Source organism: Coturnix japonica, chromosome 17 (assembly GCF_001577835.2).
Source record: "Coturnix japonica isolate 7356 chromosome 17, Coturnix japonica 2.1, whole genome shotgun sequence".
Taxonomy (NCBI): domain Eukaryota; kingdom Metazoa; phylum Chordata; class Aves; order Galliformes; family Phasianidae; genus Coturnix; species Coturnix japonica.
Window position 1 is genome coordinate 8,253,613 of NC_029532.1, and position 22,688 is coordinate 8,276,300.

A 22,688-nucleotide genomic window follows, 5' to 3' on the forward strand; every position below is an offset into this window, starting at 1 on the left:
CAGTTTTAAGCCGCAGTGTTGGAGAAAGCTTTGCAATCCAGACTATTGTGAATGAGCGGAGTTCATAAGCATTCAAAGGACAAAAGAGATCATTATGCTTTGTTACCTCAGCCAGTTCATTACCTTAATTGCTGAGCGTAATCCAGTCTTGGAAGAAAACTCTAGGGCTTTAAGGAGATCAGCGCTGGCACCCCATGACACAGAAAATGGAAACCCTTTCCTGCACCGCGGCCACTCCAGGCACGCTAAACCTTGATCAAAGGCTGAACTTGTGCAAGGGTCGGCCATGTGAAAATCCCCCGGAGCTGCACCACGCGCTGAACCGTAATGAAGTGCAGGAGGTTCAGCACCGTTCCGCGCGAGTGTGACCGTCCTGGATCACTGGCTGGCAAGAGCACATTATCATCCTCTCAGATAGGTGAAGTTTTAACATAGTTCTGTTTAGTAGAGATAATACGTCTCTTTCTGTAGCAGCTCTCTGCATACTACGTGAATTGAACAAACTCTTAATGTGCAATAATACTGTGGAGCCGAGAGACGGAGCATGGCGCTTTCCATCAGGCAGGAGGCCACTTTTCCAGGAACAGCTTGTTAAATTCTCCTTAGCTGCATGCAAGGAGAGGCATTTGCAGGCAGGCGTTTGACTGCAGAGCCGCGTCTCAGCTGTGAGATGATGCTGGGGAGTTTGTTTGGGAAGATCGGATTTGTTGTAAATACATCAGAGTGAGTGTTTTTCTCCACCACTGTTTCTCTGACGTATGTGTGCTTTACGTCTGAGCCGGCGACGCAGTCTTCCTACCTTTGTACAGTTGCATATATTAAGGCTTTTAAGAAATATAGTAAAACAAAAAATATGACCTTTAAAAGCATGGTCGAGTTGCATTCATTCTATAACCATCAAAGCAACTCTTTACTGTTGTAAGGTAGAAAAATCAATGATGCAATCTTTTTCCTTTTGCCTCGTGCAATCCGTAATTGAAATGGAAAATCAAATGAACGGCTAACAGATAATTGTTTTATCAATATTCCCTGCCTGCCCTACAAGGGTCAGCCTAGAATGATCATGAGCCACGGATATGATGAGGACAAAATGTGAAATTGAACAGCAAGGAGGCAATAAATCAACCTTGACAAGAAAGAGTGACCAGCATGTAGCTCTTGTAGGCAGCTTTTGGGACACTTTTTGTCTCAGGTGTCTGCACTGATTTAAAAATGTGAGAATATAATATTTGAAGCTCTACCAGCGGGTAAACAACTGCAGACTATTTCTAGGTTAAGGAATCATCAAAGCAAACACGCTGCAGCTGGAAATTGGAGGATATTGGGGCAGAGCAGGAAAAAATCCCACAGTATGAGAACAGAGAAATAACAGAATATTCCTGGTTTGTTGGAAGCAAAAAATTCCTGTGTCCTCCCACATGGGACTAGAAAACTAAAAGAGATAGTAAATATATTAAAATACATTTTTTTCAAGCTGCTCTTTTACTGCTTCATTGGGCATGAAAAATGCCTTGGATTGTCTTCCTGGTATTTTGGGAGCTTTTCCATCCCAGTGCTTGTTAAAAAAAGTAAAGTCTGGCTGCTTGTTTCATGGTGGTACTGAAAGGCAGCTCTGACCAAAACAACAGCATGGTCCCATTCCACAGAGCAGTGGTCTCTACTGGGGAGCTGAAACCCCTCTGCTGAACTGGTGTTTGTGTCACTGCCTTGATACCATCTGTGCTGGGGGAGCCGAGGGGTGCTGGGATGGTTCCTGGGCTGCTGTGCCTCTCACCAAGGCAGGAGGCCAGCAGCAGGCACCTTCCGTTCTGACTGGCTGGGGATGAAGGGATGACACTGGGGGCTTCTTACTTCAGCTGAGGGAGACCAGTGTTGGGATGTTTGGGGCAGCAGCTGGTGTGAGGGTCCTGTGGTCACAGTGCTCCAGCCCTGTGCACCAGGCAGCACTTGCAGGGTTTTGCCTGCCTGTCCCATCCTGTCCCATCCTGTCCCGTCGTGTTCTGCCCCATCCCACCCCATCCCATCTGCACTCTGTCAGCTGAGGATTACTGGAGGACTGGTTTGGGTGCAGTCTACATTTGAAGGACACCTCGCAGCCTGGCAGCTTTATTTTCAAGCCTGGCTGTATGTGTCCTACAGCTGTCCCTTGGGAGGAGGGGACACAGCGTGTGCATGGTCTTGGAGATGGCACACGAGAAACCTAGCAAAGTAAGTTGCCAGTATGAGAGTATTTTTTATTTTAGGTACAGTATTTTAAACACACCCTGTCCTCCTTCCCTAGGGGCAAGGCTGTTTGACTTAGAAACTATTTTTACCATTGGTTGTTCCAATTAATTCTCCATCAGGCCCTCTCTGGGTATGGTGGCCTAGGCTTTGCAGTACAGGAAGCTGGCCCTCTGCTTCAGGACTGTGCCAGGCATGGGTCAGGCTGGGGAGCCTGGCCGGGATGGAAGAGCCCCTCAGCCTTACGGGCAGCTCCCAGGCGTAGGGTTCCCTCCCACCATGTCCCTGGTGTAGGGAAGTGTCAGCTGCACTGTTACCATCCTTCTCACCCTTGAAACCAGCACAACTCAAGGAGGAATCTCTAATTTATCAATGGATAAAAATAGAGGGGAATGCTGCAGGAGTGCTGCGGGAAGATCCAGGAGCTGAGACACTGGGAAGGTCCCTGATCCTGCTAGGCAAAAGCTTTTTGTCCGAGCTTTGAACATTATTGTGCTTTTTCCCTCCTGAGGGCAGGAGATAAGGCTCAGCACATGAGGAGATGTGCAGACTAACACAAAAGATCAAACAAGACCATGGCAGGCAGTAACTGGTTCCCTCTCCATGTTTATTGAGCACATGGCACCTATAGGCCACATGATGAGCGCGGCATAAATCCAGGTGTGCTGGAAATGCAGCTGCGATCCTCCACATCTTTAGCATGCTGCCCAGAAATGCCCTAAAAACGTATTTGCACCATGGTGCCCAGGACTTCAAACAAGCTGTTCAAGCTGCCAAGCTGCTAATCCACATTTTAATGCCTGTCTCTGGCTGATCAGATGAGCATGCTGCATACTCACAGGGGGTGCCGTGCCAAGGGGGCTGCCCCCGGCCATGGGTGCATCCCATGTGTGTGTGCAGGAGGGCCCATGCTCCTGCAAAGCCTCTGAACACTTTTCTCCTCCGCTCAGACCTGCTTCAGCACAGCCTTGAGAAATGGTGGTTGCACGTGGTTGGGCCTGGGGTCATGTGCTTCTGTTTCTCTGAGTGCTCAGAAGGCAGTGGGGTTTCCCCCCTTCTTATTGGCAGCACTTGGAGCAGCCTGGAGCAACAGGGCTGCCCTCTGCGATAACATCCCCAAAATGTGCACAAATGTGCAATTTCTGTTTGAGGGCAATGGCATGTGGCTCTGCATCACCCTCAACAGCGTTGCTCTGCGTTGAGCGAAGCTCTGCAATTTCTGCTGGCTAATGGCCTCTGCTCACAGCACATCCACGGAGGACCTGGCTGCCCTTCATCGTGTGGGGGTGGAGGTGGGGGCACCCAGAGGTGCCTGATGCTGAAGCTGGGATCCAACATGGTCGTGGTACAGCCAGCAGGGGTTGGGCAGGGACCTGCCCTGTTGGTCTTTGGGTTCAGGGAGGAGTGGGATTGCTCTGTTCCTACTGACATTGATATAATAATTCAGTTTCCTTCTTGAATTAGATTTGGGGAATTTGAAACTTAGCTCTTGCAGTGCTCCTCTCCCAATTTATTACATATGCTTAAATAAACACGTTGAATTAACTTTACAAGGGTTGTAAAAACTACGGGTAAAACTGCTCTAGGAAATCAACATTCTAAATCATGCTAAGTCTCTTCCTATTTTGCTCATCCTCTAGCAGGGCATTGACAAAAATATGAAATTGATTTGGTTGAAGGGTGTTAAGGAGCCGACAGCCAAATGTCACAAACAATGAATGGCTGCAGTGCTGAGAAAATCAATAGGGAGGTTAAAGCTGGTCTTGTGAAAGACTTGGCAGACTGCTCTGTTCCAGGAAGATATCTGTCTTCTGGCCTTGGTTGCATGATCAAAAGGAAAACTTGATAGGTTTAATGAAGGGAGATACTGTAAAACTGACAACAGAAATATAGACACTGTGGTAAACTGCAGTGCACATCAGTGAGTGGAACTATTAGATACATTTTTCAGTCTGAAAAAATATTTATAGGTAAAGATGTCAAAAAAAATATTAGTGCATTCCTCCACTTCTTCACATTAATTCTTCGAGCAATGCGCGCATTTGCATGGAGTAAACAAAGGTTTGTGCTGTGTTTAATTGTACAACAGGATGGCAAACGTATGGGGCAAAATAATTAGCATGGTAATTAGTGAATTGTGATGTTTTCAAATAATCGCGTGATGAGGTTGCGCAGCCAAAGTGAGATTGGAATCTCTTTATTCGGAGATGATATTTTAGCAAATCATAACAGATAGGGAAAGGTGAACCACTGCTTCATCCATTAAAAGCACGGCATGTGACAGCAAACTGTGCTGCAGCCCCGGCATGCTGCACTGTGCCTCACACTGCTATTGATAGATACACGGATGGGCTTGAAATCAGTTTTGTGAATATTAGATCCACAAATATAAATGAGAATGCCAGCCATTAAAAAAGGTTAATAATGTTAGATTAATTTTGTTTTTGAAATCTGCTTGTAAACAAAATTTGCACCGATTTACACCTGACCTATTAACAGTGCTCCTATATAACATATTGCATCATTAAAGAAAAAAATACTTGAAGGTCTGAATTATTACTTCCCACGTATTTGTTTTCCAAACAAAGCGTTGCACCTAAGACTGAACTGTGTAATAACACTTGAAGTGATGCGGCACCTTTGCAGCATTTATTTGTCCAAAGCACTGTGTTAAGCATATATGTTCATTCACATGCCTGCCTGTGCTGGTTGTCATCTGTTGGTTTGGGGTATCTTTTCTTCCTCTTTTTTTTTTTTTTCCCTTAGAAAAATGAACTCATTAGTTTAAAACTCCCAAATGCCACATTGAGCTCAAACAGTGAAGATGATAACCTGTAAAAAAAAGAGAGGAGAAAAGAGAGAAGGAGTCTGGCAGGTTTTCTGCAAGTGGACGCTGTAATAAAAATGCCCCCTACTTTGTTGGGATGGTGTTTGTAGGGCTGCTGCCATATGTTACTTTCCTTTTTAGCTGGGATTATGCCATCATTATTGCTGATAAAAGCTGTTTACTGCCTTGGCAAAGAAGTGATGCTTGGCGCAGTTTGGAAGCCGCCATTCAGTTTACAGAGAAGTGCATTTAGTGCCAGATGCTAGGATCCAGGGGCTTTGTTATCTTCTCCCATTATTGGGATCATCCATTGTCTGTTTCTCCCCCTTTCAGCTCAGTGCTGGCTTTGTTGGTGGCAGCTCGGTTCCTGGCCGGGCAGGTGCTCAGGGCTGGGCCGTGCAGTGCCCGCTCGGTGCCGCTGCCCAGAGCCCTTCCTGCAGACCTCTGTGGGGGGACCTGGCACAGTCACTGCTGCAGCAAGGGAAGAAACTGTGGAAAATGTGCAAATGAAAGAGAACATCATATCTCAGTCTGAAGGTGGTTGTAATTCATGCGCAAATGCTCTCAGCGTAGGCTAAAAGAGCTGTTGGCTGGGCAGCAGCTCCGTTGGTGCCAGGCTTTCCATTAAAAACTGTTACCTTCTCTGTACAGGAGAGAGCGTGTCCAGCCTGACCCTCACTGCAAGCTGCAGGCAGTGGGCGCTGGTGCCAGCTGGTGGCTGTGCCGGGCGGTGCTGGGTGGTGGCTGTGCCACACACTGCCTGTGCACGGCGTGGGGATGAGTGTGTGCTCATGGCCTTGGCCCAGAGCTCCTGTTGGGCCTCACGCCATAAGGAGCAGAGATTGCGGCCTTTGTGTGTGTGTCCATGGCAGGAGGGGATGCCCAGTCACCAACCAGCGGCCAAGCAAAGCTGGTGCACAGGTGTGCTGCCAGCTGCTTCATGCTGCCTTCCCCTTTTGCTTCTAATGTTCTTTTTTCTACGCGCTGCCCAGGTAAGTCAGGCTGGATACACTTAGGAACGTTACCCTACCTGTAGAAGTGGGCTTGCTGCTTGTGGAATGAACTTGGTGCCCACGTCTCTTCTGTTGTGTTCAGGGGTAGCCCTGGATCAGGTACTAGGGCTGCCACAAGCGCCCACACCAAGCTGGGTCCCCAGGTTGGAGTCCCAAGGTTGGTGTCCCATGCTGGGTGCTGCGCCATGGGCACGTGCTGCACTGCAGCAGCACTGCTGAGTGAGCCAGAGGAGGTTGGTCACTGCACAGCACAGCACGGGGCACCCTGTCAGCCTTCTCTGCTCTGTAATTCTTTGGGGATGAGTCTCTGACCTTATTTCTTCTGCTAAGAGAGATGCATCTGGAACCAAATGAGGGCAGTAAAGTATAATGGAAGGCTTTACAAATGAAAGTTTTGTTTCTGCTCGTGCAATACCTTGTTTCCCCCTCGTGTATCCTGGGAAATCAGGCTGATCAATAGTTCCCATTTCAGCAGAACTGCAGCAAGCATTACAACTGTATAAAATTTACAACATCATCTGCTGTAAATTTTAATTGGAAAAACCGTGTAGCTTTACCTTCTATCTTCACACATTTAAATGTATTTGGTTTAAAAAAAAAAAAATCAAACAAATTTACGATGTATAATATGGTGTCATACACTTTTTATTGACAGTTTAATATAACCAGCACAGACCCACATTCCTAATGGAGAAAATGGCCTCGCAGTGCAGGGCTGCCCAGCAGCGGGCTCTGCCCGGCAGTGCTTGCACAGCTCTGCTCCTGCCACAGGTCAGGCTTAAAATGCTGCGCGATACAGTTATTGACTCTAATCTGGGCATAAACACGAGTCCTCAAGCACCAGCCCAATTAATAATTTGCATAATTAACATGCATATTAAATAGGGACTGGCCTTGCATCTGTATTTGCAGTGATAGGGGTAATGAGGGCTAGCGGAGCGGCGCCTCGGGCTGGCGTGAGCAGACGTGTGGCAGCAGTAATTTTTGCTTGGATTGACAACTGCTAGACAAGCAGTCCCAGCATAAAGCTAAACCCCGTTTGGCAGAATTAATCGTTGACAAACTGCTCTTAAAGCTGTAACATTGTTTCTGTCAGTTGTTCGGTTTGATGTCACTGTTAGACATAATAAATCAATAGTGTCAGAATTTGGTAATGTTTATAGCTAGCAAGGTTTATTATTTCATATGACTGTCATGTACAAATAGTGGTTATCATGGCTGCCTCTAAATTATCAAAGGCAGAATATCGCCCGGAATATGTTTCTTGAATTTCTTCTCCAATTAATCCTGTTGAATGCCGGCCCTGCTGGGGCCCGCCTGTGTTTTGGGAGGGATCACTCTGCCCTCCGCACATGTTGTGTCTGTCTCACAGGCTGCACATCAGGTCTGTGCCTTGGGAGCCTTATTGCATTATTTCCTAGTCTGTAGGTGAGTTCATGTTGAGGGGCAGCCATTGGCAGAGACCCCGAGATCCCATGCCCACATCCCACGGCCTTGCTCCACTGCAAGTCCCAGCCCATCAGCTCCCCCTCACTGCAGGTCCCAGGGAGATCCTGCAGGGAGCTGCTGGGTCGGGGCGCTCCCTGGGCTTGGCTGAAGCTGTCCCCTCACCACGGCAGCGTGTATAAATTACTACAATAAATTACTGCAGCCCCAGGGTAAAAGAAGCATCAAGTTATGACTTTTACATGAGTATTTAGTCAGCCATTCAATAAAAAATAGGTCTTCCAGTTGCACAGGACCATTTATCAGCTACATATTTATTATTTATCATAGCTACACATGATGCAAATGTGAATTACCTAAGCTGCTCCTCCAAGGAGCACTTGCTTTTATAGAAATGTAAACATATATAATACAGTCTGCAAAGTCAGTTACCAGCTTTTAGAGGAAAAAGGGATCAGGGATGCAGATTTTGTTTTTGCATTTATTTCTGTATGACAAATGCTCTGTGCTGCAGTTTCCTTCTGCAGCTCCTCCCCAGGACTCAGGTCTCCCAGCTCCTCTTGCCCCACTTGGCGCTGGCTCAGCTCTGGCAGGGCAGTGGTCCTGGGCAGTGCCGGAGGCTGGGAGCATCCCACCCAGCTGTGTTAGAAGTCAGTGGTCGAGAATGTGAGTTCAGTTCTAAAAGAAGGATTTGACAATTCTATCCTTGCTCCGTGTATCTATAGTCATGAGATCCTACGGGGAATTTCAGGCCCTGAAGCATTTCATGTACATGAATTGCCTTTCAGCTCCAGGAGCCTTTTCACACCCTTTGGGGATCAGCGGGCGCTGAGCGGGCTGTGCGGTGCTGGGGGCTGCGCAGCGCGGCATCACCGGGGGCTGCTCATCACCGAGCACAGCGCACCGAGCCCTCCGCTGTATCGCCTCTCAATTAAAGTTTGTGCCCATTTCACAACTGCTCTGCGGGCCGTCAAGAAACTGCACTTACCGAACGTCAGATGGCCGGGAGGAGGAGCTGAGCTCGCCGTGCCCTGCGCGCTGCCCCGCGGCTGCGCTGCGCCGGCCGCTATTGGGCTCAGCACTGGACAGCTCCGCCCCGCGCTGCCGCTCCGCTCCTGCCGCTCTCGGTGCTGACCCGGCCGTTCCTTCCCCGGCGCTGCCGGCCCTGCCCGGAGCTGTGCTGACGTTCCCGGGGCCGGGCGGTTCCGCTCCGGGATGGCCAATACGTTGAACGCGGCTTCGCCCGTCGGTGGGCGGAGAGGGGTCGGCGGGCAGTTCCCGCGTCCGGGGGATGCGGGGAGTAGCGGCACGGCGGTTAGGATGCTAATGCACTCAGCCGGCAGCGAGCGCCGCGAAGTGACAGCTTGGAGGGGAGCGGGGGAGGGCCTGGAAATGGCAGCAGATTGGTATTTGGAGCGAGGAGCGAAGTTTGGTGGTGATGAATAAGGAAGCTGACATTTGGTGCTCGTGCCCGGCCTGCGTGGGCTGTCCGGGAGCGTCCGCGCGCGGCCCCTGCCACAGCCCCGGGCTGCCCGGCAGCTGACGGCGTGCGGGAAGAAAGGCCCCGGTAATTGGGGCACGTCGAGCTGCAGGAGGTAGCCGGCTCCTCGTGTATATTCATGACCCAGCTTGATTGATGGAAGGACAGCGTTTGGTGACACTGTCATTTGCAATTTGAAAGGTAGACTACAGGCTGGAGCTATGCTCAGATGTGCCTTAAAGGGTCCTACAATAAGCTCATTTGGATGCTGATGATGTTCGCATCTGCATTTCTTTGTTTCTAACTGTTTCGGGAGGACATCTGTTAATTTGTATAGATTAGCTTGGATGCTTTCATTTAAAAACATCAAATTATGTAGCAAGACTGTTTATTATAAAAGTTTCCAGGAAAGTTTATCCTGATTCGGGAGCCATGCAGAGCATAATATTTAAAAGCACAATTAAAAGAACCCCACACAATGGTAGCACTCGTGTTGTGTTCTGCCTCCCGTGCCCAGGAACTGAGACTTGTGTGTCTGCTGCGGCGTTGCTGGGAACTGTGAGCAAAAGCGTCTGTTGAATTATAAATTCCCGGATAACTGAGGCTTGCCAAATTCCTATCTGCTGGGGAGAGGAGGGCCTCTGCCAGTGGGCAGTAGGAGCCTTCACCTGGAAAGTGGGGGAAAAAGTGAAATGTGATTAATTCAAGAAAGAGAATGCTTTCACTGTGCAATATTTAGTCACATATTTCAAGAATAATAGCGCTCCTGTCAGAGGAGTTACATTTCTCACAGGTGCTGCTCTCAGAGATAGCAGGAGCAGCAGGCAGGAGGGTTGGTGCCTGGCTTCCCATTTACCTCCGTGCGGCTGCAGCCATCCCCAGCACTGCGCTGCCACGGCCTCTGCCCAGCTCGCCAGCCATTGGGTTCGTCTGCTCTTGGGAATTTATGCCTGTGACTCCATCTTTGTATTGACTCCAGTTAACACATAAACCCTCGTTACCCAGACTGGGGGAGCTGGGAGTCCGTAAGTGTGAGCAATGTGGCAGAGCTGGGCAGCTGCCCGAGCAGCAGGGTGTCCAGCAGTGGGCGTACAGCAGTACCCATGGGCTGGTTGTGGGACTGAGGTGTCCAACCCCAGGTGCCAGGTGTGGCACAGAGCCCCTGCACGGCTCTGGGGTCTATGGGAGCTCTGGGAGCTCTGCAGCTGCTCCACCTGTCCTGACTCTGTGCAGCCGCATGCTGCTCCCAGTGCCTGACAGACCCAGTGCCTGTGAGCCCGCACAGGGGTCCAGCAGATCTTTGGGGTGGTAGATGGAGGCTGGGCTTCTGGAGCAGCTGGTGCAGTGACGTTGCCCAGGGCTGTGCTGTGGGGATGGGGCGGCTGCCATCCCTGGGGGGCTGGGCACGGGTGCAGCTCCAGCAGCAGCAGGGTGTTATGAGTAGAGCATATGCTGGCCATTAGTCTGTCTTTTATTTAATTTTTTTTCTTTTCGTTTTTAATGCAGTTTACATTGCTAGTGGCAGTGCGGGCTTAATTGCTACCTTGCCTAAATGCAGTTCAGTTTTGTAGTTACTCAAGCAGGAGGTTTTTAAAACTGTGAAACAGTTTCCCTTCCTGCATGCCCCCAGACAAGGTAGAAAATGGGGAAAGAACTGCTAAATGATGTATTTAGAAAAAGCTGTTCTACAAGAGTATGTGAAACATTACAGATCTGCCAGAAGGTCCATTAACATAAATGTTTAACTCAGACACACACAAACTTATGTACCGAAATGAAAATGTTTCATGCATTAATTTGCTGCAGAAGGTACTAACATAACAATTAGAACAACATTCTGCCTGCTTATACTTAAATTTCCTGGGGCACTGTTTCGGTGGTAATGCGCAGCGGTGATGTAGCACCTCCTCAGCTCTTTGCGCAGCGCCCCGCAGCACCGCGCCGCTGCAGTTCCTTCTGCAGAGTCCACTTTTTGCTGCCTGAACCTGGCACTGAAGGGGCTGGAGGATGCTGTGTTTGGGAGGGGGTGATGTCCTGCTGTGTGCTCCCCTGCCTGCGCCCTGCGCTGCCTCGCCGTGCTAACAAAGAAGCCTGACTCATCCCACCGTGGGCTTTGGAAGTGGGCGGCAAGGGCAGATGAAACAAAGGAGAGGAACCATGGAGCCAATGAGCAAAATGCTAGGCTCATTTTGGTAGTGGTCCCAGTTTAATTCTCAGTCCCATCCACTGGTTTTGGGGCTCTGCTTTCCCGTATCCACGTTGCAGGGAGGGCTGCCCTCATGACGGTTCTCATTGCTGAGCCCTCAGCGCTCACTGCTTCACTGGCCCATTGTGGGAGCACGGGGCTCCTGCATGGTCTTGCAGCTGCTCCAGAGCTGGGGTTGCTGCTGGTGCACTGCTCCCGTCACAGCGCCAGGCCACCAGCCCTGCAGCCAGCCTGGAGCAGGCGGGGGAGCAGCAACTGCAAACATTCCTCCTCCGAGCAAATGCTTGTCCTAAACTGAGCACCGTAGAATAAAAATGGAAACATAAAAATAGCAGTTGGAAAGATAAAACAGCATTTATAGTACTAATAAAACCGTTGTGGCTTCCACAGGAAAACATGCTTTGTAACCTAATGCTTACCTGGAAAGACTGTCGAGTTTCCGAGAGTTATAGCTGTTTTTGTAAGAGAAGCACAGAGATTTGCTTCAGGGCTGAGTGATAGATTCTCCTGCCTGGAGCATCCCAGTGTGTTTATACATGGCTTGTATGGCAGCTTTCATAAGACATTTACCCCATGATTTGCGATGAGCTTATGTGTGAATAATTAATGGCAATTAATCCTTAATTACAGTAATTAGGCAAGTCACAGGAAATTAAGCTGCAGCTGGAGAAGACCATGCCTGGGAAGAGAGGATTGGGGGCTGTGTGAATGTGCCATTCACTGACAACATTACAGGGATGAGCAGTATTCAGCAGCTTTGGCATTTCTATTGGCAGCCTTGGGTAGGACAAGAACGCTCAACATTAGCAGCAATCTTTAGTTGTCTACAAGAGTTTTTAGTTCAAGTGCCAAAATGTTATGTTGCATATGGTGATTATCTAAGTTTATTGGTTGCCATAATTCAAATGGGTGTAATTGTTTTTGGCTTGATAGTGACATTAGGAACTGAAGCTTTTATGTGTTCATGGGTTCTGCTGGCATCAGCCATGGTTCAACTTCTAGGAACAATTCATCCAGGTTTGCAATTATGAAAACAGATCCTACGAAGGGCTTGAAATAAATGGAGAAATTTTCAATAATTAAAAAAAAAAAAAAAAAAAAAAAAGACAACAGCAAAACTGGCAGCTTCTGAGTCGAGGAGCTAATTGTTTTATTATTAGCTGCCTTCCCCACCAAGTGAAGTTTGCACGAGGGTCAGTGTTTGCAGTGTGCTCTGCTCTCCACATGGGAGGAGGAGGGAAGCGCTGGCAGGGAACAGTTTGCAGGCAGAAAAGCCTCATCCCAGAACATCTCATGTGCTAATCCCAAGCTACGCCATCGTGTTTGCAGGCAGATCCGTGCTAGAAACCTTTTGCCCTGGGCAACCCACAGCACGGCTGTTGTGCAGCTCAGGAGCAGCAACCTTCCCCGTCATTAGCACTCAAAGTTTTTAAACCTCATGATTAAACATGTTTTAGTAATTTTCTGGGCTTCCAAGTGGTGACGTTTGTGCCAGCAGCAATCTGGGGCAGAGACATGGAGAGAAGCATGCGTTAGTATCAATGGAATCTACCAAAAGCAATCAGTAATTTATGAGCTTATGGAAGAATGCCCACATGTTCTCATCAAATTACAGGGTTCCTATAATTTACTCAGCGACTACAAGGTGCACGCTCCCAAACCTGCTGTTGTGTGTTAACTGAACCTCTGATTAGATTCCATGCAAACAACAAATCTGTTAAAGGGTCCCGAATGAAGAGGCGCTGTGGCCAGACCAGGGCAATATTCCGGAGCGGGAGGACAGCCGATGAGGTCGGCTGATGCCATGCAGAGATGTGCTGCTGGGCTGGTGCTGTGTGTGCAGCCGCTGCTGTGTGGGTTGGGTGCACCGGGGATCCCTGGCACCTCGCAGTGATGGCCTGGAGTCGGAGGTTTGCCAGATCCGTGATTGTTTGTGATAAGGAAACATGAAAAAAGGGCAGCTCCTGGTACATGGATCTGGATCAGTTCTGAATTTACTTGTACACGTGGATGGCTCATTTGAAAGAGAAAATTGTGGCTTACCAAAAAAAAAAAAAAAAAAAAAAAAAAAAAAAAAAGACATTTCAGCGTGCATAGGTTGCTGCATTTATCTGCTTCTGGTGCACTTCAGAGTAGAAATAAGTCACAGTACCTTAATAATGGTCTTGATTTTATAAATGATTTTTTCCCCTTGAAATAAGCAATCCATTCATTTTAATATGTAGAATTGGTTTGCTAGCAGGGCGACAGTTTAAAAAGACTTCCAACTGTGACACAAGTGCAACCATATTGCTTCCTATTACTCGCTAAGGTAGTTGTTTAGAAGAGAGAATGTTCTCCCTGGAAATGTTTAAAGTGCTGTAATTTTATTTAGGATAATGAGGATTTATAACAGTTTTGCCATATGAAAACCTGCCTTCAGACGGAGCAAAATCGGCGGTTCGGTTACGGGCATGCGGGCGGTGGCCGCGTGCTCACATGGCGCATCTGTCAGTGGCCTGGAACCTTCCCACTGCCGCACGGATAATTCATCACCAATGCGCATGGATTTCTCAGCTTTAATGGCTCTGGATGGTAATTAAAATCCTGTTTTATAGAATATTTTAGTTTCGAGGCCTGCCCAGATGTGCGGCCACAGTGGAGCCGGATGGAGCCGTGTGCAGACAGCCGGCCGGGCCGCTGTGTGCCGGGGCAGCACCGCAGCTGTGGGACCCTCAGCCCACATTGCTGGGGCTGCTGCTGTTGCCCCACTGGGAGTGCTGCCCTTCCACTGCCAGCCTCACTCCTCATGCCGCACCGCCTGCGCTGTGCCGGGCTCAGGAGCTGGCCTGGCACTGCCTCTAATGCTCTGTTTATAAATCTAAAGAAGGAAGAATTGAACGGTTACAGATTTTATCAGGTTTTATCTGCTCACCGAACATCTTAGCTCTCAAAACATTTCTAATTTCCCTTATTTGAAGGCTCAAACAGTTTCAAATTACTGCCCGTGGATTGTTCTTGACATCGAGAATGGTAAATTTGAGCTGTGGAAACGCTGGAATGTGTGGTGTGTGCTTTTCCTGAACAAGGGAATTCAGCGGGTAAATTACAGTCATTTACTTGGAGTGTAATTTACTGAGAGCCTTTAGGCAAATGCAGAGAAAGGACAGCAGAACAGAAAAAATAGCGACGGCGGGGCTGCCCCTCCCTGATGGCATGAAGCACAATCTATATTCACATGACAACGATAATAAAAACTTTCTTATTTAAAATACATAAAATTCTTGCTCTTTTTTTCAATTCGTAAGGCAGAAATTTGTAAGTATGACTGATTTATGTGAGGATACGATTTTAAATCATGCCAAATTATCCACACATCCTCTTAGCGCTGCGTATTGTGCCTCCGTCATATCCGTGCGCAATCATCTTGTATTTGAAATTAATCAAACTGTTAATTCTATGCCTAAGAACACATCAAGTGTCATTGAGCTAAATGGAAATTGTTGTTTTCATCCTATGGAAAAGCTCAATATTAAATAAATTTATTTTTTAAAAAACGTTTATCTAACGGAATTTGCAACAAGGAGATGAGCTCGAATCCTTATTTGAAAGCACAGCATAAAAATAAATGAAAATAAAGATTGGTGTATTTGGTCTTCATTTGCCCGGTACAGACATGGTAAAGAAGCAGTCGGCGCTGGGTATGGCGCAGGCAGGGTATGTGCAGGGCAGCATCCAGGAGGATTTGTCCGAAGCTGTCCTGGCGGGCTGTGTGCACCACAGTAATTGCTAAGCAAACAGGAGGCAGCGTTGCAGAGTGGTTTTGTGCGGCATATTGTAATCTGACACTTAAGTTGTGCCCTGCATTACCCTGTGTCATAATTGATGGCTAAAGAAAAGCACATGCTATGCTAATCCTTTGTTAGAATAGCTTGTTAAATCGTGGTTGCCAATTTAAAATAAACTATGGAAGGCTTGTCTATATTTTAAGGTTTGTAGTCTACAGTTTTAAACAGTCATTTTAAAGCTGTTTTTCAACTTTATGTTGCATGCACACTATTCTGCCTTTGCACACAAGGTCAGCATGTTCGCTAGTTTAATAGCAGACCATCAAGAACAAAATCAATGAGCTGCATGTTTCACACAAGTATCACAAGGGATTTTTCCATTTATAGCACATTTGTGTACTGATCCCAAGTTTAAAGTGACACTATTGATGCCCTATTAGAGCTGTGCTGGAATGGACGTTGTGTGGTTATGCTGAAAGTTGTCAGAACTTGCTCGTTTCCCAGGCTCACGTTCCACTTTGTCTGCCTGAACAAATACAAACCAGGGCTGGGAGCTCCCGCCTTGCGCTGCCGATGTGCGGCATTTCTGCACTGCAGATTGCAGTTTGCCATCTTTTGTAGCTGGTGTGAGGAGGATTAGGAGGCTGAGTCTAAATAATCTCTTTCGTGCTGACTGCTGAGAATAAAGTGGCTTTATTGCCTATGGATGAGGTGAGGCAGCGCTGCCCTGTGAAGATGCACGTGTGTGTTCTGTGGGAGCGCGGCGTCCCGGTGCTGTGTGTCAGCCAGCAGAGCTGCGTGCAAGGAGAGCTCCGGGCTGCACAGAATGCGCCCTGCACCTCGAAGAGGAAATGTGACTTCTGCAGGAGAGAATGATTTAATGTTGGTAGAAGGGTTATTCATTTATAAGAGATTAAAAATGACTTCAGTGTAATACCTTTAATTTGTAATAATGGTCTGTGGGGCTGTTTCCTGTCTAAAATAAACCGTTTGAGTGGCATGTTCATTTTGATCCGTTCGGTTGTGTGGTACATTAGAGGGGATAAAGGTATTATTTTCAGTGGCGGTGCATTCAATTAAGGCCGAGCTCGGCCGCTGGTGGCAGGGCTGTCGGGCCACCCGTGCCCCACGGGGCTGCAGGGCTCCTCACGCTACGAGTGGCAGCTGCCTCCGCTAATTGCATTAACGGGAGCAAAGCAGGTAAAGGTTGGTCTGGGGCGCACAGGACACTTCTGGCTTCGAGAGACCGCGAGAAGAAAAAGAGGAAAGCCGCGTGTTGGAGCGCTGTCTATAGGCGGATGTGCTGCGGCCGGGGGCGGCTGTGCTGGCAGCCCTGGGCTGGAGCTGCGGCCGCACTGCTCCCGCCTGCAGCACAGAGCTCCCTCTGCTGCAGAGCTGCGCCGGGCCTCGGGGCGGCCTCTCATGGGGAGCCGAGCTCAGACAAAGACGCTGCGCCGCGTGTACCCGCAGGCGCGCAGGTGGCGGAACACCGCCGGCCTTAGGAGTCACCGCAGGTCAGCACTGCGTCCCCTGGCAGCGCTGGGTTTGTCTGTTCGCTGGGGAGCGAACCGAGCCAGAGCCAGAGCCAGCTCCGCCTGACTCAGAAGGCGGCGTCTCCGGATTGCAGGGATTAATGTGGGCTGTGCGGTGATGGGTGCTGGGTTTGTTAAAGTTTAGGTTTGGAGGATTACTAGAAATTTCAGGTTCCGGTCAAATGAGGCTGAGTTTGGTATCTGTACAGGTACAGTGGGAAGGCTGCAAGGGTGACCCAGAGCCTCCGGCACAGGAGAGAGATAAATGGAGCCCGTGTTTAGTACTGCTGAAATTCTCAAGCTTTTTAAATTGGCACTGATGGGGGGAGGAGGAGAAAGGAATCTGACGCATGTTTCTGTAAGCCATCATATTCACAGCTGGGAAGGGGCAGAGTTCTGACCAGCTCTCACCAGCCCCAACGTGCCGGGAAGCACCAGGCAATGAGGAGAGATTATGCAAAAATGCCCAGATTTAGAAAAACAAGGTGTCTTTCAGTGTAAGTAAAGAACAAACAGCAAAGCAAAATAAACAAATAGAGCTTGAAATTTACTTCTGTTACAGATCAGAAATACAAGACTGCGCTATCTGCGAGTAAAACACAAGCAGAATTAATCTGAATAAACATTTCTAGCGCGTTGGAAGAACGGCACGCTCTCCTTGCAACACTGGGTACAAAGTCAGATAACACAGCTGAATCCCGCTCCCTGCTTTAATTCTCGTGTGTTCAGTGCAGAACTGCTGTCAATTTGCTGGGAAAGAAAAAGAGACCAACAAAGCCCATTTTGATTGGAACAGGCAGGATTAGGCTGCGGGATTAGCTCTGGCTGGGCTGGCTTTGGTGCGGCTGCGACCTCTGCAGTGTGGGCGTGTGGGATGAACCCACAGCAATGCACGGGCAGCGCGTGTGCTCCATGTGCTCTGTGTGAGCTCCGTGTGTGCTCTGTGTGTGCTCTGTGTGAGCTCCATGTGTGCTCAGTGTGCTCTGTGTGCTCAGTGTGCTCTGTGTGCTCAGTGTGCTCTGTGTGCTCTGTGTGTGCTCCGTGTGTGCTCCATGTGTGCTCCATGTGTGCTCTGTGTGTGCTCTGTGTGTGCTGTGTGCTCCATGTGTGCTCCGTGTGTGCTCCATGTGTGCTCCGTGTGTGCTCTGTGTGTGCTCCGTGTGTGCTGTGTGCTCTGTGTGTGCTCCGTATGTGCTCCGTGTGTGCTCCATGTGTGCTCTGTGTGTGCTCTGTGTGTGCTGTGTGCTCTGTGTGTGCTCCGTGTGTGCTCTGTGTGTGCTCCGTGTGTGCTCTGTGTGTGCTCTGTGTGCTCTGCATGCACTGCATGCTCCATGTGCACTGTGTATTTCGTGTGTGCAGTGTGTGCTCTGTGTACTCCATGTGCTCTGTGTGTGCACTGTGTGTGCTCCTTGTGCTCTGTGTTCTCTGTGTGCTCCGTGTGCCATCCGCAGCCCTGTCATCGTCTTTGTACGTGTGGGCTCGGGAATAACATTCCTATAGGTTCTGGTGATATAAATAATGTATGTGGAGAAGCTCATAAATGTAAGCTCGCATTTTCCTCAGTAGTTTTTGTTCTCAATCACCTTGATGAAACAATCTTGAAGGCGCTCTCCTTTCCGTGGCATTTGGAATGAGTCCCTGACAGGCTGATTTTCCACCCCTGTTGTGATGCTGCTTTCTCTAGTTAATATTCCTCTGTAAGTGTCGTACCAAAGTAAACCAAAGGAGCCCGGCTCATGACACTAAGGCTGCATTTGCATTAATTATGCAGTCAGGGCTGGTGAGAAAATGCTGTCACAGAGAGAGAGGCAGTAAATGAGAACCCTCCGAGTGCGCCTGAATGAAGAGCATTAAGTTCATTTACATGGGAGCAGGACGCGCTCAGCCCGGAGAGGAACAATGGCATTTCTCTTGTCGGCTCGCCCGCCGTTATTGTGCTGCGGCGTAATGACTTAAAGGCAGAGCGGTGCGCTGACAACAAGGCGGCCGCGATCCCCTCGGTATTAATGGCAGCAATAATAATTAATAACACCGCACTCATCGGCCGGCCCGGCTGGCGAGGCCCTCGCGGGAAGGCCGTGGCCGCGGTGGGCTCGGACTGCGCTCTGTGCGGCCGTAAATGTTGCGGGAGCAATAGGAGCCCGTGTTTGCCTTCGGGTGCTTTGCGTGCGCTCCCGGTGCCCGAGGCTCTCACGGCGCGGCAGCATCGCTGCTTTCGGTGCCGGCACTAATGGCTGAAAATGGCTCCTTCCACCTCGGGAATTCCGCCCTGCTGTCAGGAGCGGCGGTCCCGCCGGCAGGGCAGCACACCGGGCCGCATCGCAGCCCGCACCCCGTTCACACTCAGTAGTGCCGGGCTGCTTCGCCTCGTGCCGCACGCGGCTCTCGCCAGGCCGGGCTGAAATCGCTGCTGCCTGCGCTCAGGGCTGCGCGGGGCACTGCGGGCGCAGCAGCGCGGGTGGAGCGCGGTGACAGCGCGGCTCTCGCCGGGGCCACGTGCGGGAGGAACCTCCGAGTTCACCGGGTCGACTTCGCGGCGCTCGGAGGCTTCCCAGGTCCTCCTCCATCGTGTGTGACACGGAGCGAAAGCCGCATGGGGGAGCCGGGAGGTACCGCTAATGGAGGTGTGGTGTGCGGTCACCGAGAGAAGTATTAACGTCGGTGTAGAATGCTGAAGATGAGATCTTTGATCCTTCTAAATGGAAAGGCACATCTCCTAACACTGGATTACAGTTTGGGGCTCTTTTCAGCGGTGTATGGAGGTTACTTTTAAAGTTCAGAACTTGTTGTTGTCTCCATACATCTTCGGGACTTTCAGATGCTTTAAAGTGCTGTCGAAATGTAAAGTGACTTTTTTATTCATATCCTGACATGATTTTCCTTGGAATGATTTATATTTCAATCATAGCTTAAATTATGTTTTGCATTCTGCACTTTGGTGTCACGCAGGAGGTGTCATCTCAAGATAAACTTTCAAATTTGAGAGTCAATAAATTGTGCTTAAGTAGTCTAATGAAAATATTGTAAATGAGCCTACACAGTTACACACAGTAGAGATACGTGGCAAAAATGCACGTATATATTTAACAAAGGGCCGTGTTGGATCATGTGGTGTCATTAGCTCTGACACCGTTGCGTGGTGCCAGTTTACAGTGATACGAATCCTATAATACTATATCATGCTTTTATCCACTAAATAAAAACCTGCCCTATGTTTTATTACAAAGTAGGTGGCCTGGAGGAAAAATATATGTATTCTTTCCTTTTGGAATAAAATATGCATTTGGGCTTCTCATTTCATCTCCAATCTGTGTTATTCCTTAAAAATGCAGAAGTGCCTGAAGTCCTCTTTAATATTTAATTCAACAACTTTTTAATCTGTCATTATGCTGTGATGAAGTAAGCATCAAGTGTCGCTGAAAAAGATTAAATTATACTTGGAAATAGGAATTGAAATGATTTAGGGTTGGAGGCTGAATATTTGCTTTGCACAAGTAATAATTGTAGGAGCTTGGGTGAAGCGCGGGCTTGGATCGGGCTGTAATGCCTCTGCTGATCCTCTCTCCCTGGTGGCTGCCCCTTGATTTACTCTGGCACTGCCAGGCTTTATTTGATTTCAATGGAGGTAGGAAGTGGAGATTCCACACCACGATTCATTAATTACTCTCTGCTACTCCTTACACTGCTTTTCTTTTTCTCTGTAAACATCATAAACTGCGATTCAGGCAACCCAATGGATAGCCACTCTGAGCAACCCTATAATTTCTTGTTAACAAGCTTATCTCAAAATGGAGAAGCAGGAATAATTAATATCTACCTCTGGAAGAATGGATGATGTGAAACAGTGGAACACTTGTTCCTGTCCGTTCATGAGGGATGCCCCTGTGTAGCGGGAGGACTGGTGCCAACGTCATCGAATTGCTTCACTCCTGCTTTCGCTCTCCCTTCCTGAAGCCACCTTTGAATTGCTTTGCTGGAGCTCAGGAGGGAAAGGGAAGTGCAGCACCACACGGTGACCACGGAGCTGCTGGAGGCCCCCATGAAAGACGTGCCCCGTGTGAGGTCAGAGCTGCGCTGGTTGTGGCCTCACGTTGAAGAAAAGCAGTCTCAAAGCAGTTTGCTGTACACTGTGAAGGAGAAGAGCTGGATGGGAGGGATATTGTGGGACCTCCTTCCCGGCTGCCTGTATCAGAGGAAGGATGTGCTTCTATGACGGACTTTGCGGCTCAGCTCAAGAAATGGGACCTTATGATTTTCTTGCAAGATGACTCCTGCTTATGTAGCCCGTTTTGAAAAAGAATCCTTTCTCCCTTATTCAAAGCAGTATTTCTAATTATTTTCCCTTCTTTGCAAAAATGTGAACATCTAATTTATTACAGCTATTAATTGGGGAATGCACAGTATTTCTGTACAACTGGACTTCTCTCCTGGTGGCTCCGAGTGCTCCAGCCGCTCCTCATTTGGCTCACACCTGACCTTGTTCCATTCCCCCCCAGCAGAAGCTGCTCTCCCCACAGCCAGACACCCCGTGCCCTTTGGGTCCCCCATGTCCCACATCCCCATCAGCCCTGGCTCTCTCAATGCTACTGGCCCCACTGCAGGCTGCTGGCACCGCGGGCAGCACGGCTGGGCTGGCGGGGACGGAACTTCCTTCTGGTCGAGGGAGATGTACAACTGCTGTCAGTGAACAAGCCTGATGTGTGTTGCTGTAGAGCTGAGCACCTTTTAACCTCTTCAGACCGTAAATTCTGAGCAGCTGATATTTGAGTGTAATTCCTCTCAAACTGGCATTATTATTTGATTGCAATGAATTACCTTTTTTAAAAAAATCCTAAGTATAAATCCACTTGACTGATCCTGCAAATTATTTATGATGTAGTGTTTTGGTCTAGGGTAACCTTTTAAAATAAATCAGTTTTTCAATAATAGTTCAATGTTTGCCCACCTAATGGTGTTCCCATTAAGATCTGCATTTGTCACCAACCTGCCTTTTCAGCTCGTGCGGGAGACAAGTTACCACCCCTAAACCCACTATGCTTGTAGGGTAAAGTAAATGCATGTCTTTGTAGAAGAATAAATAAAAAGAGCAAGCTGAGTCAATAAGCGGGTTCAATTCATGCCTCTAGCAATGGCGGACAGCTCATTTTGTAGATGTGGGTGTTTTGTTTACATTTATAATGCAGCTTTATTTAATGCTGACAGATATAGCTTGTGGCAAATGATAGTCAGAATGTATGAGCAGTCATAATGCTTCTGTCTTCTTATAGTGTGCTGCTGAAAATAAGCAGTTCACCTCTGTTTTTATTGAGGAAAGGATATGAGACAGCTATAGCTTCGTGAGGCTATTTATTGAGTTGTTTTACTAGCTGTGAACATGCCGCTTTATAGCAGTTGTGAAAATGGACTTTGCTAGTGTGTGGGAAAGGAAATAACATTGCAGTATACAAGGGTAGTAAAAAAACCCTCTATAAATAATTTTTCAGACTGAAGAATATTCTCATTTAAACAGCTAGAGAGCCTGGTGATTTTTGCCAGATGCCAGCCTCTCCTGGAATGGTGTGGGGTTATGATTGCTCTATCAAATGCTATTAATATTTTAATGGAAAAGAATAAAATTTAGGTGAGTCCCATTGAACTGAGATGTTCAAAAGCTTGGTGGGGAAACTTTGTGTGGTTGCTGGATCCTGAATATTAACTCATCCATATTGAGTAGAGCACTGTGATCTTCACATCCTCAGCTCTGGAAGGAATGTGTCTGCTGCCCTGGTGAGGCATGCAGAACACAGCTCTAATTTGGGCTTGATGTGACTCCGTGCTTTGTGCTGCTGCGCAGGCCGTGCGTGTCTCCCGCGTGATGAATGCTCACATGGCGGTGATGCAACGAGCCATCTCTGTGCTCTATTGATAATGGCAGCAATGGGAATGGGGCTCAGAATTCAGGTGGTGCAGTGTGGTGGCACTTGGCTCCATGTGCACCCATCTTGGGTGCTGCACTGGGGCTGTGGGGCAATGCCTATGGGTGCTGCTGGCAGAGCCTCAGCTGTGCCTATGGGTGCTGCAGTGGTACCGCCCGCCTCGTGGGGTTCTGAGTCCAAAATATGCAGGGTGCGGAATTAAGGATTAGGCAGGATTTCAGGACTTTGCTGCCTTTTCTGTTTTTATTCACATGTTCAGCAGCAACACGGAGGGACACA

The 22,688-nt window shown here is 48.5% G+C and overlaps 1 protein-coding gene and 1 long non-coding RNA gene across 7 annotated transcripts in view; one reads left to right on the forward strand and one right to left on the reverse strand.

The window, feature by feature from the left end:
- The window catches only part of PBX3 (PBX homeobox 3), a 94,848-nt gene that overhangs the window by 40,512 nt on the left and 31,648 nt on the right, over positions 1-22,688 (forward strand). The gene's annotated exons all lie outside the window — the stretch shown is intronic.
- LOC116654184 lies at positions 7,805-8,585 on the reverse strand. Its single transcript, XR_004309157.1, has 2 exons — positions 8,498-8,585; positions 7,805-8,187 (listed from the first exon to the last, which is right to left on the reverse strand). It is a non-coding gene; the product is annotated as an uncharacterized LOC116654184 (long non-coding RNA).